The sequence below is a fragment of the Molossus molossus genome, unplaced genomic scaffold (genome assembly GCF_014108415.1).
Source record: "Molossus molossus isolate mMolMol1 unplaced genomic scaffold, mMolMol1.p scaffold_m16_p_8, whole genome shotgun sequence".
Taxonomy (NCBI): Eukaryota; Metazoa; Chordata; class Mammalia; order Chiroptera; family Molossidae; genus Molossus; species Molossus molossus.
In genome coordinates this window covers 60403812-60422114 of record NW_023425402.1, presented here as the reverse complement: position 1 = coordinate 60422114, position 18303 = coordinate 60403812, and positions in this window count along the sequence as shown.

The window sequence follows — 18303 nt, the reverse complement described above, 5'->3', positions numbered from 1 at the left end:
CAAAGTCAGGAAGAACTATGAGCGACAAACGGTGCTGTCAAGTCCTCTTGCATGAGAACTAGTTCTGGTTTATCCTGAAAACACATATGTAATGGGTTAGATGTGCTTGGTTACATAGAGCATCTTTGCAATCTTTCTGTTTTACAATTCTTATCGGGTTGCCTTTGATACACATTAGATTCTGGTTTAATGTTTATTCAAAGATTAAAGTGTGTTGTTTTTTTCTGTACTACCTTTGTAGAGAGAATTTCTGGGTTGAAAGAAGATACTGTTTTTAATTATAATTCCCCAACAAGCTCAAATTTTTTATATTAAATGATATCACCATATTAATGTATTTATGATTATTCCATTTATGCAGTAAAGTTCTTAAGTATAAAATACTGTAAAATATTAACATTAATAAGTAAAATATGCATTTATAATATGAGATATTTTTGTAAATGCATACATGTTTCTACAAGGCCTAAAAATTAAGTAAGTTGGACTTTCTATGGGCAAAGAATAAGAAAACATGATCACTTATAAGATTTCATAGTGTCCATGAGACGACAAACCAATTGCTCAGCAAAAGTGAAGAATTTCTTGGCATAGGGTTCTGAAACACATTTCACTTGAATATTCATAAATAGCATACTGAGTGATCTTGTGGAAAATTACCTTGACATCCTGTCTGTAATACAAAAACATAAATTCATGCAGTTGTTTTTATAGTGTACATCAATGCAGTTGAAGAGCAAGATATCAAAATCAAATGTAGTAAAAGCTGAAACAATGAGGTTCAAATTTGTACTCCCCGATGGTCTGATTTGAACTGTGGTTAAATTTTCAAATTTTGAGAACATTGGATTAGTTTTCATGCATTCATCCTTTAATGTTGTTTTTTCAAGCAGGCAAGAGTAACACAAGTTTATATTTTCTTGCAAGAACCTGGATTGAAGAATCTCTGTTGATACTCAAAGCCAAATCCACATACTTTATTTATTTAATTTTTTTTTCTTTATTGATTTTAGAGAGAGAGGAAGGAAGAGGGAGAGAAAGATAGAAACACTGATGAGAGAGAACATCGATTGGCTGCCTCCTGCACGCCCCCCACTGCGGTTTTAGCCCACAAACCAGGCATGTGCCCTGACTGGGAATTGAACTGGGGACCTCTCGGTGCATGGGTTGACACTCAACCACTGAACCACACTGGCTGGGCAAATCCACATACTTTAAAAGCAAATAAATATATTGAGGTTAGGATTTTATGGAAATGATGTAACCAAACCAGTAATCCTTATAGTCAAATGGATGGCTGAAGACATTGTAGCAATGTGGCAATATAGCAAAAAGATTGCCTATACATCTTTGTGATATACAAATAAAATAAAAAGAAGACAGAAATAAAATAAAGTAATAACCTAGAAAAGCAGGACAAAATATAACAAACATCTGTAAATGCATAGATAAGCTTTCAGGAAGCCAAGTCCCAGGGTCCACAAAGTAGAATAAACCACAAAACAGAGCAAGGGCTGCCTTTCTCGGAATCATGTAGGCTTTACTTTAAATGCCATGTAGAAACAAGAGATGAGGCAGGGAGCTGAACCAATATCATCATATAAATCTGAGACTTGAAGTGCTTTCCCAGCAATGATGGAATGAACTAGAAAAGTTGTCTGGTTTACAATGTTTCTCTTCAAGCCATACCCATCTCCACTAGATAACTCCCCCCCAAAAAAAAGCAACAGGAATTTTTTTTTTAATGATGAATCAAACGATTTTGAAGGCAACTACTCTACTGGTAGATAAACAATTATTTTCTAATCTCTTCTGACAAGCATCTGGAATTGCCTCCTTTCCTCATTAGTATCATTGTTCTTCATGCTGCTAAACCCAAAATATAGGAATAATCCTTTTAGTCTGCATACATGCAAACCTGTATCATAAAGAACAACTTTCTACATGTTTATTTCCTTCAGACCTAAGGAGTTAGCACCTAGAAGACTTTCAAATAGATTTATTTATGTAAATATATATATGCACACACATGCATGCACACTATACCTATAGTGAAGGTGATAATCTATAATTTCAATTTTCTAAAGACTATTGAAGTTTTTAAAATCATTGCTATCCTTAAGTAATAAAATAAACTTTACACAATTTTAATTGACTAGAAAGTTTGCTAAATCAGAAACATGGGAAGAGAAGAGATGCTCATTTACATAATTCAATGAGCACAGAATTGCCATTAATACATATTGTCAGAAGATCTGACATTTAACTGCTATAAAGGAAATATGATAAAACCAGTGTTAACTTGCAATTAACAAATATCTTTCCGAATATTTTCTATTTCTGAATGTATCTAAGTTCATTTATTTACAAAATTCAATATTTCTTAATATAGGGTCTACATAGAGGTAGCTTCACTGGAGTTTTCTGTAGTTCTAGCCCAAATCCTACATGCCAGAACTCACACTTGAATTTAATAATCAAAGAATCTATAATGTAAGAGATGTTCTATCATGGGGGAAAATGCAAAATTGACACTCACAGTGAAGAGTTGTTTTATTTTTTTTCTTTGTTGATTTTTAGACAGAGGAAAGGAGAGAGAAAGAGAGATAGAAACATCCATGAGAGAGAGCATCGATTGGCTGCCTCCTGCATGCCCCCCACTGGGGATTGGGCCCACAACCTGGTCATGTGCCCTGACCAGAAATAGAACTGGCAACCTCTTGGTTTATGGGTCAACTCTCAATCACTGAGCCACACTGGCCAGGCAAGAGTTGGGTTTTTTAAATAAATTTTGGAACAAATACAAAGGAATTTATAAAATGAGTGAATTCAAATGTTATCACCAATAAGATTTAGGATATTATTAATTCACTCTTCTTTAATTGTTTAAGAAAACCATCTATACCTTAGATTTTCAAACTTCCTGAGGGTTGGTAATCAAATTCATAGGCTTTTTCATAAGTACTCACTCTGTAATTTCTTGATTACTTTAAGAATTCCTGTAAAAAAGAAAAAAATAACACAAAGCTAGTATCAGACCAATTATCAGAGATCAAGAAAGTCTCATTGACCATTTAGGGAGAAAAAAGCCAGACCCTTGAACCTTAAAAACAAGAAAAGAACTAAAAGCTACTTTATGCAATTCTATATTTATTCTTACATTTATGGAAGGCCTTTATAAAGTATAATGTTAAAACTGTACAAATTTGACTAAAATGCAATCTGTAACATTTACTCTTACATTATAATAAAAATTTTTAAATAAGACTTGAAAATATACATTGGGCAAACATCCTTAATTTTTATTAACAGACTTTAATAGTTAATCACAATGCAAACAAACAATGAACAAAGCCACAAATACATAGATAAAGACATTCAGATAGCTAGTAAACATGAAACACATCTAACCTCCACCAATATTCAGGAAAATGTTTTTCTCATTTTGACTTTTATTGTTTTTTCCCTTCAAATGGAACCAAACAAACAGAACAAAACAAACTAGAATAAATAATTCTTGCAAGAGTTCAGTGTGATAAGCTCTAACATATTATTGGTAGGTTGAAGATTAAGAACTTTTTGCAAAGCATTTTGACAAAGTGGGCATCCTCTGTTTAATGTTTGACCTCACAATGTGAATTTGTGTACTTTTTTGTTTCTGAAGTATTTTCCTCAGAAAGCAGTTAGATAAATAGCTAGACATAATTTTATATAGATGTAGACACATCTCTTAACATAATATTATTGTATATTTTTATGCTCTGGGTGATATCTTATGCTCTGAGCCAATGAGAGTTAGTGTGGCAGACACCACTATATACTTTGTTCAATAAGTATTAGAATATCACAAACACTATTCTCCTCAAGGGCTCTGCATTAACTTCATGTGATCTGAAATATGTGATATTTACTTCACTATGGCCTTTCATTCTGATATTTACTTTATTTTCTTCCATATTGACTGATAAAACTGTAAAAGTGGACAGTGCAAATGAACAAAAAAGTGTATAAATCTATAAATCTTCATGTTAATTAAGCTAAAGATTGACTGACATCTTCCAGCAAATGGGGGAGGAAACAGATAATATGGATTAGCAAGTAATTAAAGTTGGTGAGGATTCTTTGACATTTTGAAGCACAGCCTCAGAGAATTGACCAACAATTATATAAATAGAAGTTGGAAGACTATGACCTGAGGCATGCAGAATGAAAAATGAGTTGCTAACATAGAATACCAAGAAAGGGTCTCTTATGGGTCTATGGTATACGGACCCATGTATCTCCAATTCAGTTAAAATCCCATATCCAAGAACACAAACCTGGAGCTACATTTGAAGTATTAAGGTATATTTCAAAGTCCTTAAAAATATATTCAGCTCAATATATTGACAGTTCTTTTCATTCATAGAAATCTGCAAGAAAACAATCAATAGCAATGTATAAGAATGTTTATTAAACATTATTCATAACAGCAATTATTATTTATAAAATAAATATCAATATACGTACAGTTAAATAAAATAATAATGTACATATGGTCAATTATTATATCTTATAACATGGTATTTTGGGAAATAAATAAATACATGAAACTGTAAATATATTATTGAGTAAAAATCAAAGCAGAGTATATAGGCAGTATAATATTATTTTAAATTTGTCAACATACTATATACTTGTAAAATTACTTTATCTATGATATATTAGAATAAAACCACAAAAATGTTAAGTAACCACTGGGAGTAAATGAAATTACTAAAAATTTTTATATTTTCTAATTTTTCTTTTTTTGAAATTTCACATATTTCCTGATTATCTATTCTCTATTTGGAATAAAAAAAATAAACCCTTTAGAAATGGTTGTTGAATTACCCAAGTGGTGAATGTAATAACAGGTTTCCTTTAGGTTGTTATGAGGTTCATTCTAATCAAGTATAATAAATTCTAGAATGTGCATTCAATATATTTAAAGACATATGTCAATTCAGTGATTGCTCAGTATCCAGACATCAGTTTCTTCATTTATTACATTTGACTAACAATTTAATTCTTTTTTTTTAACGAATATTTTTATTTATTGATTTTAGAGAGAGAGAGAGATAGAAACATCGATAAAAGAGAACATCAACTGGCCGCCTCCTGCATGCCCCCCACTGGGAATCAGGCCCACAACCTGGGCCTAGCCCTGATCGAGAATTGAACCCGCGACCTCTTGGTGCATGGGTTAATGCTCAACCAGTGAGCCACATCGGCCAGGCAACTAACAATTTAATTCTAAATGTATTTTTGTGCATACTCCAAGTGCTATATGCTGAGTCACCACCACCATTGGAGAATGTAGTATTTCTTTTGAAGAGCTGAAATGTTAAATTTACAGAACAATCACAAGCAAAACAAATATAATGCCAAACTTCACAGTACTGTTTCATTTTGGGAGAAAGAATGGACCTTGGGAAGTGAATCAGTTTTTATATAACTAACAACTTACAATACTTTTGACCTTCCAATTCAACAGAATATAACTCCTACTACCCTGCAGTTTTGAAGATCATTCAAAAGTTTGAAAATGTTTGTGGGCAACAATTTCTTCCCTTTGTCCCTCAGATACTCTAAAGATATCTGACCTCTTCACCTAAAAACAGCTATCTTCTGCTGGCTGAAATTCTTATAAGAGAAGTGGTATTATGGTTAGCTTCCTTCTTCTTGTCCTATAAATTTAACATTTCATCTGTTCATAAGATAGTAAATTCACCAGTGGTGGTGCTAGTTGTGGTGTGGTGATGATGGCTCCATGTTGACAATAACCTTTTAAAATAAATATAGGAATCAAAACTTTTTTAAAACTTCTGCATTTTAAAATAAGGATTTATACTTAATGACTTTTCTCCTAAATTCATGTGTAAATAGAAAACAACGATATTATTTATCCTGTCCTACTTGGCTATTACCAAACAATCAAACATTACTTTGTTTTATTCCTGCAGTAGGGTTAAGTTTTCTGCCAATCAATTTGCTTCCTCTTACTCTTCACTGAAACTGTTCCACCTATCTTTACCTACCTTCTACCATTCCCACCTTTGGACAGAAAATAATATCTAAACAATTTTATGTCATTTTGCATGGCAGTGCCTATTCCTTAAATTACCCATTAGTAACAAAAACAATAAAAATAGAAACCCCTAAATAATTGCAAATTACATAGAAGCTGTAATAAGTGCAATTAAACACAATTCACTATGATCATTAGGTCATTTTCTTTTCAATAAGTAACATTAAGGGCAGAGGAATGACTGAAATTCATTTAACATAATCAAGGAGGACTAACATAAATCACACCTAGAAAATGCACTTGAACACAGCCTTAACTGGGGTTAGACAGGGCAAATTCCCATATATTAAATACTTAGAGAGAGAGAACTCAGAACGCTTTCCCTGGGAGTTTGGCAAAGATCAAGGCTCTCGCTATGTATTTTCAATTATTCTAGAATAACTCACTACCAGTTCTTATTAGTTGGCAGTATCACAGATAAACATTAGAATAAAATTATTTTTCTCCCTTGAGTTCATAAATGAAATCCATTTACTTAGTAACTCCAGCAAAAGGGAATTGCCTTTGTTAAAAATAGTGTGTTATTCACTTTAATGAAATTTAGTCAGTAGTAAATTAACTGCATGCCTTCCAAAGCCAGGTACATAAAAAGGTATCAGAACTTTTACCAGCAAAGAGTAACTTCATGTTTATTATGCTTGTTATGTGTTAGGTACTATTTAAAGTATCTAAAATATATTAACTCATTTAATACTCCCAAAGAGTTAAGTACTGTTATTGTTGCTATTTTATATATTTAAAACATTGACACAGAAAAATTAAAGCAATACAAGGTCACACGGCTTGAAAAGAGCTTAAGAGTAGTTTTGGTGTAAAAATTATCAAACAGAGAAAACAAACAAATCCAGGCTAGGATAGACGTTTCTCCAACAACATATATTTATGCTGTGCTTTCAATCAAAGAAGTTAGTGGGAATGATCACTTGAGGTACTAAATTATTTTTGCCAAATAACAATTATTAAAATACCAACAGTATAATATTTACTATGTCCTAAGCACTAAGTACTTTTATGATATAACAATTGTCATAAACAGCCTATGTTATGAGAACTGTTATTGTTTCTACAGATAAGATAAGGAAGATTCAGGGACACACAACCTCTGCCCACCCCTACTAAGTGGTTTAAGATGTTCAAACACACAAAAGACATTTTTTTAAAAGACAGCCCTGGCTAGTATGGCTCAGTTGGTCGGAACATCTCCTGTGCATCAAAAGGTCGTGGTTCAATTCCTGGTCAGGGCACATACCCAGGTTGAAACAAATAAGTAATTAAAAGAGAAATGTAAAATGTGACAGAGAACACTTAGAAAGAACTGATGGTCCCCAGAACTGGAGGTGGGATCTAAATTGTATGTGACATTCCCTGTTTGTATTAGTCTGCTTGGGCACCCATAACAAAATATCATAACAAAATACCATGTTGTGCTCACACAACAGAAATGGATTTACTCACAGTTGTGGAGGGTAGGCTAGAAGTCCCAGATAAGGTGACAGCCAATTCATTTCCTGGGGAAAGCTCTCACTGGCTTGTAGACATCTGCCTTCTGTGTCCTTACATGACCTTTCTTGGTGCTTGTGGAGGGGGGAGAAGATAGAGAGAGGGGAAGAGAGTGAGAGATCTGATGTCTCTTTTTTAATTTATTTTTTGCATTTATCTTCAGATAGAACGAGAGGGAGGGAGGGAGGAAGAGAGAGAGAGAGAGAGAAACATCGATGTGAGAGAGACACATCCAGTGATCGCCACCCACTTGACCCCAACCCAGCGAGGACAAACTGCAACCAAGGTATGTGCTCTAAGCAGGAACCGAACCCGGGACTCTCTGGTCAGCGGACCGACACTCTAACCACTGAGTCAAACCAGCCGGGCTGATGTCTCTTTTTATAAAGACACCAACCTTTTTGGATTTGCCTGCCCCACCCCATTATGATCGCACTTGACTTTGCCTCCCTAAAGGCCCAGTCTCCAAATGCAGTAATGTATGAAGGGGGGGGGGGGGCCTGGTTCCCTCTCCATAGTACTATCCAGTTACAGTCAAACCTCGCTTCTTGAACATCTCCGTCTCAGTTTACTTCTCAGGCTACAACCCTTCCATGCTGATGCCTGCATTAATGTCACACACCTCTCAGGGGACAAAGGCGAGAATGTGCAAGGATCAGTCAGTTAACGCTAACTGAGGTGGTGTTTCCATCTCAGGAAATTGTACTGTGAATATTTTCCTGGTTTTTTTTTTTTTTTGCTTTTGTTGCTGCTTATCATTACTACATTTTCATTTTTTACTGTACATTTCATTTTCTTTTTTGTTAAATTTTTATTTGCATTTTATGCCGTTTTTTTGTTTTTCAAGTGTTTATTTATAGATTAGACAGGTACTGTATATAAAAATGGTTAAGTGTTTGGGGATCTGGAATGAATTAATTCAATTTAGATTATTTTAATGGGAAAAAATGATTCGGTTTTCAAGTTGCCTTCCAGAACGAGTTAAGTGGGAGAACCAAGGTTCCACTGCTGAGGTATAAGGATAGTGGGGGGATGGGCGGGATCCCATCTGGCAAAGAGAACCTGCAAAAACCTGGAAAAATGGATATTTTCATGGACATTTAAGGGACATGGCATGTGTAAGTTCACAGAGTAACACAACAAACTATTTCTTTGACTATAGATTTGTAGAAGATAGAAAAATATTCCTCATGGGTCATTTCTTATTCTGTCCACCAGCAGTTACCACTTTAGGAAGCTAAGCAATTGTGATTCAGACATGGGAAGATCTATGGCTTTCTGCCATATCTTGAGAGTTCTAAGAAACACATTTTTGTATTCAAAATACAAATCAAGTGTAATGTAGACAAATGTCATTAAGTATGTTAATGGGTAAATGAGTGTTGCAGCACTAGAGGAAAACTAAGAACATTTATTGAAAATACTGAATGCTATGCCATTAGCTCTATTTTTAAAGTATTTTCATTTCCTTTTGCTCTTTAAAAGTCATATCATACATCTGAGAAAACCAAAATCTGAAGGCTGAAGTTAATATTATCAACTTAATAATGCAAAAGTAATTACTTCCTGAAGGATAATTATTCTTTATATATTAATTTTAAAAAAATTAGTACCTGTTATATGTCAGACACTGCCTGGGATATTGATTTAGACCTTGTCTAAATTGATTCAACAAATGTTAACCAACTGCTATTTAGTAGGCTTATACACTCACATACATACTCTCTCCTGTAATGTACTTGGCTTTTGTTGAATAAAGTGATGTATTTGGTTTCCCATATTTGCATTTTGGAAAAAAATGTAAAAACAAAAAAAAGCAATCACATTTATTAAGTATGTATTTTTTGCAAGGTATAAAGGTTTTTTAAAATGTATTATCTCAATTCAGCTTGATGGAAAAAAGTTCTATGACATTAGTTATGGCTCTGGCTGGGTAGCTCAGTTGGTTAGAGCATCGTCCTGATACACCAAGGTCATGGATTAGATACTTGGTCAGGTGTTAGGCCACATACAAGAATCAACTAATGAGGGGGTTACGGGAAGAGATTAATCAAAGAACTTATATACATATATGCATAGCCCATGGACACAGGCAATAGTGCAGTGAAGGTCTGGGATGTGGGAGGAGCTGGGTGGAAGGGGGCAAAGGGGGTGGAATTGGGGACATCTCTAAATACTTTCAACAATAAAAATACATTTTCAAATTTAAAAAAATTAACCACTGGAAGCATAAATAAGTGGAACAACAAATCAACATTTTCTTTCTCTCTCCCTTCCTCTCTATCTCTAAAATTAAACAGTTATATTATTTTATAGATTCAAGACCTGTGCCTTAGGGAAATTAAATAACTTGCCTTGATAACTACATTAGTAAGGGTATAAACATGAATATTTTTATTTAGTAGTTCAAATTATTTAACACTATGCATTACAATGCCCGAAGTTTTAAAAATTACTGTAGTTAGCTGAGCCATATTCCTAGTTACTTCCTTCTGAGCTGATATTCTCATTTTGGTTATATCTTTGGTTGGGAATAAAGCTTTATTTCATCTGTTACTTGTCATCAGAAAAAAAAAAAAAGACAAAAAATCAAGGTATTTTTTCTGTCTTGCACAAATAACCACTATAATTAAATATGTAAGCATATCACTTTTATGGAATTATAGAAAAAAATAAATGAATAGTGGGAAACATGTATACATATTATAATTTTAATTTTTGTTTGTTTATGGGCTGTTTATATGGAATTTGAATCAATCATTATCTATAGGGTACTTATTGGGTTAATTTACATGTATATATGAAAATATTGCCTCAATACCTTCCTCACAGCATGCACTTCATCACTTCTCAGTGGTGTCAGAGATGGTGATGATGATGATGACCTGAGGAGCACCAGTGCTGTCCAGGTGGTCTGGTGAGTGTTGAAGTATCAGTAGAAAAGCTACTAGGAATGTACTATACCCTTAAGAAAATGCTCAACCAGTCGCCTGGTATTGTTCAACAACTTCAATGAAATGGCATTTGTCTGACCAATTTAAACCATGCAGCAACAATTTCACAAAGGCTGTAATTGGCAAACAGTTAACATCTTGCCTCTTTGAGAACTATGTTAAATATTTAAGTCAATTTCATTGTTATAAATTAATGAGAAAAACATAATTTATATGTAGAAATAAAAGAGTAAGAAGTAATCCTACTATCAATTCATTGTCACAAGGCAAAGTTTATCACTAAGTGCAGAATTTGTTCTGGATATTACCTGAGGGTTTTAAACTTTATTTTTGCTTAATTTTGTTTTATGAATTAAAAGTCTATCATTCTTAGGTTTATAGCTGCCTCGAAAATGGAACTACAGTGGATACTAAAATAGGATAAGTTTTATTTGAATTAAAAATGGTATCATTCCATCAGGGTTTTCATGCAAGTCTTAGAAATTTTAGTATATTCTTCCCAGTGACAGGAAATCAAAATGAGTAATGTCACTTACAAAAAAAGAGAGAGAGAGAGAATTACTACTTTGCAATGAATCAAATTGCACATATATATTTATTAACCTGGTATTATACATCAGTGATAACATTGACAAATATTTATTGAGTTCTTACTCTGTCTCTGGTATCCTTCTTGATGTTGAGGATATAGGACTGAGAAATATGAGTGGTCTCTGCTACTTACATTCCAGAGAGGGAAAAAGATATTATAAAAGTAATAAATAATCTTGAATAGAGATAGATAAATGTTACGAACAAGACAAAACTGGTTATGGTTGAGAGATGGACTGTAGGGAGAAGCTTCTTTCGATAGAATGGTCACCCAGTGCATCTCCAAAGTAAGGACATTTGAGATGAAGCCTAAATAAACTAGGCATGGGAATGTGAGGTGCACATTCCAGACAGAAAAATGCCCTGAGATGGAACTGTTCCTAGAGTGTCTGAGGAACAGTTAACATCCAGAGCGCCTGGAACAACGAGAGAAGAGTGGGATGAGATGACATAAACAATAGCTAGATTTAAGTGTAATGTGAAGCCATTAGAACATTTCAATGATGGATGCAATTTAATCTATGACTAAAAAATTTTTAACTACTGTCATAAAAAACAATGAACTGGTGGAAATTCGTCAGTGCCAATGGTGGATTTAAGTCTGCTCTGTCCAATATACATAAGACTATTTAAACTTAAGTATATTAAAATTAAATAAAATTTAAAATTCAGAATCTCAATTACACTGACCACATTTCAAGTTCTCAATGAGCATTTGCAGCTACTGGCCAATGGGACAACAATGATATAGAAGATTTCTATCATCATTGCTCTTCTATCTGATATTGAAGTAAAAGTCAAGATATGTATTTGACATATGGCTTAAAGGTAGAGTTCAAATCTGTCTATGTATACAACCAATGTTAAAGCTAAATGTAGAAAAAACCCATCTCGCATAATAATATTTAGTAATGTTCAGTAATCACTGATATAAAATAAAAATACAGTTGTACCCATGAGTCAGAATAAATGCTGTTCAAGTTATCAGGACAACAAAAAGGTCAATGTAAAATGACAAAAAAATTTAGATCTCAGGAGACCTTATAGCTTACTTAGTCCAGTCTTCTGAAAATAGAGGCAAGTAGACTTGGAGTGATTTGCTCTAGTATTACATTGCCCAGCACTGGAGTTGAGAGTAGAAAATAGTGAGGTTCCCTAAATCCCATTCACTGCTATTACAGTATGGTGACAGCTCTTTGAGTCATGTGATCTGACTATTTTTTACCAGTCTTTTCTCCCTAGGGACATAGACCACACATACCTGTATCCCAAGCACCTATCACAGTATTTGGCGCCTAAGGAAAGCCAACAAATCTTAGTTTATAAACACCTGAGTTATAATGATGGAAGAAAGATGAAACAGTTCAAAGACTTCTTAAAAATTGGGTGTCTGTGTGAAATGTGTAATATGTGGTGCTATTGACTGAATGTCTGTTTCCCCCAAATCCTTGTGTTGACAACCTAATGCCCAAGGTTAAGCATGAGAAAGTGAGGCTTTTGGGAAATGATTAGGACATGAGGGCAGATCCTTCATGAATGGGGTTAGTGCTCATATAAAAGAGATCCTAGAGATGTCATGTGTCACTTCCACCACGTGAAGATACAAGGAAAAGTCTGCCACCCCCAAAAGGTCCCTCATCTGACCATACTGACACCCTTATCTTGGACTTCCAGCCCCTAGAACTGTGAGAAACAGATTTCTGTTGTTTATAAGCTGCTCAGTCTGTAATATTTTGTTATTGGACTGACTAACGTAGATGCCAAGAAATTGTGGTGATTAAAATAAAGTCAGCTTACATATATAAATCTTATGTATTCATTTATTTGTACATCTTTCTGTGAAAAATATGGGTTTATAGTATATGTATATGTAAAATATATGCCAACAATATCACAAAGTCAGAAAAAGATAAAGGAAAGTATGCTAATTTAAGGTTTTTATACTACAGGTGAAGTGCTATAATATCTCTTTTCTATTGAACAACTTTTTTTAGATATAATTTACATATCATGCAAATCACATTTTAAAGTGTACAATTCAATGTTTTTTAGTATATTTGATACCATTAACAATATGTACTGAGCTCTTACTCTATTTCAAGTATTCTGTCTGTATGGATTTACCTTTGATGAGCATTTTACATAAATTGAATCATACAGTAGCTAGTCTTTTGTGACTGGTTTCTTTCACTTAGCATAATGTTTTTCAATGTCTTTCTTTTTTCTTTTTCTTTTTTTGGTAGGTGCCCCAGTGGGAACTGAGCCTGGACTCTCTGGTCCGTAGGCCAACGCTCCAACCACTGAGCCAAACTCACCAGGGCTCAAGGTCTTTTCATGGTGTGCTTTATATCAGTATTGCATTCATTTTTATTGCTAAATAATAGTTCATAATATAAGTATACTATATTTGTATGTTCAGGAGTTGATGGACATTTAGATTGGTTCTATTTTGGTCCATTATAAATTATGTTTCTATGTTTGTGTACAAGTTTTTGTGGACATATGTCCATACTTCTCTTGGGTATATACATACCTATGACTAGAATTGCTGGATCATTGGAAACTCTGTTTAACCTTTTGAGAAACTGCCAGACTGTTTCCCAAAGCAGATGCACCATTTTACATTCCAACCAGCAGTGTATTCAATTTCTGCACATACTCGTCTTATTATTATAGCTATCCCAGTGAGAGTGGGAAGTTTGATTTCTTGACGGCTAATAATGCTGAGCACCTTTTCTTGTATTGATGACCATGTTTTCCTCCCAGATTAATTGAAATTCATTCCCTTGGTTACAAAGGAAGGAAAAGAAGAAAACAGATGTTGAAAGCACTGCTTGATGTGACTAAAAACAGAACTACATTCTTGTCAATTATATATGTAATATCTTTCTTGACTGTGAGTAGTCAAGAAAGTTTTCTAAAGGTACCAGTGAAAGACAATGCACAAAATTATCCCTTGTTAGTTTTGTACTGAGAAACTCTTGTTAATATTGTTATCTGCTACCTGAAAGCTACTTCTTTGAGCCTAAAACACAGAAGTAAATGATGACATGTACACCAGCCTGGCCATGATACCACATACCTATACTCTGCAGATGTCAGTTACCCTGGAAAATGTAATCATAAGAAAGACTAATTTTCTGGCTGGTGTGGCTCAGTGGTTGAACGTCGATCCATACACCAAGAGGTCATTGGCTCAATTCCCAGTCAGGACACATGCCCCGGTTGTGGGCCTGATCCTCAGTGTGGTGCACGCAGGAGGCAGCCAATTGATGTTCTCTCTCATCAATGTTTCTATCTCTCTCTCCCTCTTACTCTCTCTCTCTCTCTAAAAAAAAAAAAAAAGACATTATTATTATTCATTGGACAGGAAACTGAACTACTTAGTAGATGTAGAGTATCTAGAAATGGAAATGCAACCCCTGAGGTTAGTGATTCCATATGACATGGTGTAGTAAGGGAAGTGCTGACTCAAATACAGTTAAAGCAAAGCAAGCAGGGAATACAAGCAAAATCTCAGCACTAAACTGTATAGCATGGAAACATACAGAAGCCCAGGGAAGGCAGAGTAAGAACTGTAAATACAACAGTAACAATTAAGGCTGGTGCTTTTTTTGTGGTCAGGCTAGCCATCAGACACAAAGAATGCAGAAGAAGCCCAGGCATATCAGTGGTAAACCAGGAAGGCTCATAGTGTAGTCCAGGAAACTTAAGGCTATGACATAGGAGAAAATATACAAATTAAAAAAAAAATTAGGAAGGATGTTTTGCCTCTAATGATTCTTGGTTAAAACATTTGCTAATAAGAAGAGAGTCTGATGATCAAAGAAGGCCACAACTATGTAACACAAATTCTAATTGTTTGTTAAATAAACCCATCTATTTCCTTCTCAGCACTGGGGATTTTTTATGCAATTTAAAAGTCACATTTAAGATATTTACACTGGTCATACCTAAACGCATTGCCATCTTGGTGCCTAGAATGTAACCAACCTTCAAAACAGTGTCTAGGAGTGAATCACAGAAATGTTTATATAAGTGACAACTCTGAACTTGAATGTCAAGCAGCAAGGTCCGTGAGTAAAGCTCTACATTCATTTTGCTAACTATAATTTCTCCCATGCTTAGCAGAGAATCTTGTATTTAAAATTTTATATATTAAATGACCAGGACTGAGAAAATGGCAATCACATGTTCTGTATGGATGAGTTAGGCATTATACATTGACAAATACACATTCACTTTAACCATAAATCCATAGTAACAAACATAAAGGTAAAGATGAACACTGCTATTGATATTGTAAGAACATTGCTCAATTAATTATATAGACCTTCTAAATATTTCAATCATGTCACCAGGTTTAGAAGCTAATCTAAAACGTATAAATCATGATGGTTTATTGTATGTGTCAACTTGACTGAGCTATGGTGCCCAGTTGTTTGTTCAAACAGTAAAAAATATTTTTTTCTAAAAAGTCTAGATGTTTAGGTAAAGGTACTTTTTAGATGTGATGAATATTTACATCAATAGATTTTGATTACCCTCCATAATATGAATGTCCCTCATCCAATCAATTGAAGGCCTTAAGAGCAAAGGCCAAGGTTTCCCAAAGAAGTAATTCTGAAGACTGCAGGTAGAATCCTTGCCTGAAAGCCCAGCCTGCTGCCGTGCAGAATGCAGACTCAACTCATCTAAATTTCCAGCCAGCCAGCAAGCCCTACAGATTTTGGATTTGCCAGCTCCCACAATCATGAACCAATTCCTTATAAAAGTATCTATGCATCTATTATCTATCGATCTCCAATTAATTGTATTTCTCTAGAGAATTCTGACAAATACACATGTTACATTCTCAGTTAACTATTATCACCAAAAAGCCTCAGTTTGAATCCTGGACCTACCCATGTAAAGTTAGTCATTTTGTTTCTGCATACAAATCAGTAATAACAAGTACTATATTTTTCAACCAATAGAGATAATAAAAATTAGTCTCCTAACATCAATAAGATAAGTATAAATGTGAAAATATTAGAAATTTCTTCTGTAGTATCCAGGGCCAAGTGATTATATATAAATAGAAAGTATCACTTCATTCAAATGAATATAAATGATCTAATGCTTCATATCAAATAAAATTTAAGTATCCCTATAGTATTAGTACATTAAAAATTACATTAGTAAAAGAAAAACAAACAAACTTAGAACGTAAATATCCTGAATTTTCTCATTTGTAATATTTAAATGACTTTATAAAGGAATGTGACTTAGGTTCTTTGTGTTCTAGGTATTAAAAAGAAGCTTAAAATAGAATAAATAAAAAAGTAAAGATAAAATGAAGGCTCTAAGTGTTCATTAAGGCACTTTAGAACTGAGATAAGCTACTAACTTAATAATTATTAGCAATAATTTTTCTCCATGTAATTTGAAGATGGAGTTAGAATTCTGCTCAACTTATTAGTTCACATCAATATATGGACATTTTTTGTTCTGAAAATGGGTGTTAGTCACCCAATACATTATATTCTCATCTATCAGAGCTGCTATTAAGATCATGGAATTGAACCACTCAAAAGTCTTAAAACTTATGAACCTATAATTGCATACATGCTGTATATAAATAACACACACATTCATACGCACACCTAACTTGATGAATGTATATAGCAGAATTTTCTTATGTAGAAAGAAGTGCATTGTAATAAAAAAGTTAACATAAAATGTTTCCAATTTTTTTCTTACAGTAGTAGGATACACAAAATGATAAAAAGACATTTGGCATATCTCTGTTAATCTATTACAAAGTTGAAATGGTAAATATGTAATAGTGTGATATCTACAAACAAAATATTTTCACTAGTGGCTAGGGTATGAAAATGAACAGGCAAATTTAAAGTATATAATTACAAAAAAAGACCTATTATATCAGAAATGACCTGTTTACTTTTCAAAGCAAAGGTATTGAGAAATACTGGATTTCTCTTAGAATGCACAATGAGAATTATTGATAAAATAGGGTTGGACATCATGAAAAACCAACAATTATTTTGGAGTGAAATGTCAATAGGAGAGATGTGTTATTCTGAAATTAAATGAATATTGAATAGTTAGTGCTAAAGAAATAAACCTACATGAAACCACAAAGGTAAATAAAATGTATAAAACTAAGGGAGCGTGTTGAGTACTGGGTAGGGCCCTGTGTGAAAATAGCACTCAGTAAATGTGAGTTGGTAGTGATTTTGGAAACAGTCTGTCCCATCCATGATAGAGTCATTTTAGAGATGGGCCAAGTGAAACCAAGAGGATTAAAGAAGGAAATAACATTTACACCAAACCCATCTTCAACATTGTCAATACGGATACTAAAATCACCTAAGATTAATGGGTTATGTGGTTCCAAGGAGAGTTGAGAAAGAAAAATCTATAAATTCATTAAGAAAACTTGTGGTTCCTCAAAGAGGTCTATAAATTAAAAGCGAAGCTAAAGTTGGATGCTAAGAGCAAATAGATACATAGAGACAAAATTGAGGTGTTTTGATTCTGTAGAATACATTTAAAAAAAAAAAAAAAGATTGAACTCTAACCTTTACAGCCTAAAACAAATTTTTAGTATATAAATTAGGGCTATAACAAAACAAGCAAAACAAGGCTTTAATTGCCTTATCATCTGAATTAATCCAAGCGGTTTTTAGAATATGGAAATTACCTCTAATTCAGGAGAATGTTAGTAATTCTTCAACAGTCATCATATTATATTATAAAGAATTCAATCTACAAAATACAATTCAGTATACATATATTTTTGGAATTCATGTATTTATGTATTTTGGGTTGTAGTCTATGTAAAAATGCATAATTATCAAATATAAGTAATTATATATTTTAGGAAATGGCTTATCTTTCTTTTTGTGTTAATACATTTTTAAATGTCATTTCCATATCTCTAATTTTCTTTAACTAATGTATTGGAACACTCTGGCTAGAAGTAACATAGAAAATTGGCAATTCTAAACCCATTATCTTAGAATTAAACTTAGACTCAAATGTGTAAAATAAATTTACTCACATTCTCATGAAATTTTAGTTCATAATCAAGATTAGATCACAGACCCACAGAATTTCATTACAGTATAATTTCTTTAGTTTTAA